Here is a 1,560-nt window from a genome sequence, read left to right as displayed (position 1 = left end):
TCTTCGCTTTGCTTCAAGAAGACTGAGGGCTTGTGGTGCTTATTCCTTTTATTTCTCCCCTCTCTCTCTGTTATTCAAAGCTCTCCTGGCACTCAAGTCACCCACACCCTCCAGTGAGCGAGGCGTGCAGAAGAGTCTGACGAAACCCTCGAGGAGTTCAAGAAGAGAAGCGCTCAGAGTGAGAGCGTGATAAGGTGAAGAGACAAGAGAATGAGGTGGCGCTGAAAGAGGTCTTACTCATTTATGATGAGATTAATGGACTGACTAAACCTGTTGACTTCTAATGTTAACTGGAGAAACACAGAATATACTAAGATGACCAACAACTGCCCCAATTTTTGACACTTTATCTGGCACCTTGTGGTGTCAAACTAATCTTTCAGTCATCCCCTCTCACACACACATTAAGCAGGATCAACAAGTATTTGCAAATAATTTTTGTGGTGCCTTTAAATACATATCACTTGATACTATTCTAGATGTGCTGGGTTGGCTGTACAAGTGAATCCAAGAAAATGCAGACGCAGACAACTAAGTATTTGAATGTTAATTTAACATGGAACTGCATTATCGGATCAGACATTCAACAGATTTTAATTCAGCAGTATTTGCATCCATTCTTTAATTAGGGAGTAAGTTAAACTGATTGCTGATTGCTAATTTTACGATCATATGAAACCACCACAGTTAAAAATTGACCGACCTACAACCTTCAATTCAAGGGCAACTGGACTTGGACATGGAAACAGCGAGACTGGGTGTGTCCAAAGCTAACAGAACTACAGTACCAGACCTAAAACTAAATCCAAAACTCACTAATTAACACATATTGTTTCATTAATCGGTACCAAAAAACAACCACAACTACAATTACTGCCTTGTGGTTGTATGCCATGTGTGGTCACGGTGATCTTTGACCATCATAATCTAATCAGTTCATCTTGTACCAAATTTGAAGAAATTCCCTCAAGATGTTCCTGTGGTATTGCATTCTCAAAGCCAAAAACGTGTTTTGTGAGGTCACCATGACTTTGACCTTTGATCACCAAATTCTTATCAGTTCATGCTTGAGTCCAAGTGAATGCTTGTGCCAGATGTAATGAAATTCCCTCCAGGCGTTCCTAATATATCGTGCTCACAAGAATGTGACGTCACCATGACCTTTGATCTCTTTCCACCAAAATCAAATTAGGACATCTTAAGTCAAAGTGAAAGTTTGTACCAGATTTGAAGAAATTCCCTCAAGGTGTTATTGAGATATTGTACTCATGAGAATGGGACACACATACAACCTGAAAACATAATGCTTCTGCTACAAATGCCGCCAGCATAAAAATGACAATTCACCCAATAACATTTGATATTTGTGGGGTCCTGTGACTGTTTCTTAGCTGAGTCTCTGATGGTTGCCTAGCAGCTGGTTTGGATAGAACAACACTAGCTGTTTCTGGTCTTTATAATAAGCCAAGCTAACCGTCTGCTGGCTGTAGGTTCTTATTCATCATAGAGACATGAAAGTGGTATCAAGCATCTCCTTCAACAAGAGAAGCAAGAAAGCAA

Source organism: Seriola dumerili, unplaced genomic scaffold (assembly GCF_002260705.1).
Source record: "Seriola dumerili isolate Sdu_G_001 unplaced genomic scaffold, Sdu_1.0 BDQW01000068.1, whole genome shotgun sequence".
NCBI lineage: Eukaryota > Metazoa > Chordata > Actinopteri > Carangiformes > Carangidae > Seriola > Seriola dumerili.
The sequence above is the reverse complement of the archived record's forward strand: the minus strand, read 5'-3'. Positions refer to the sequence as shown.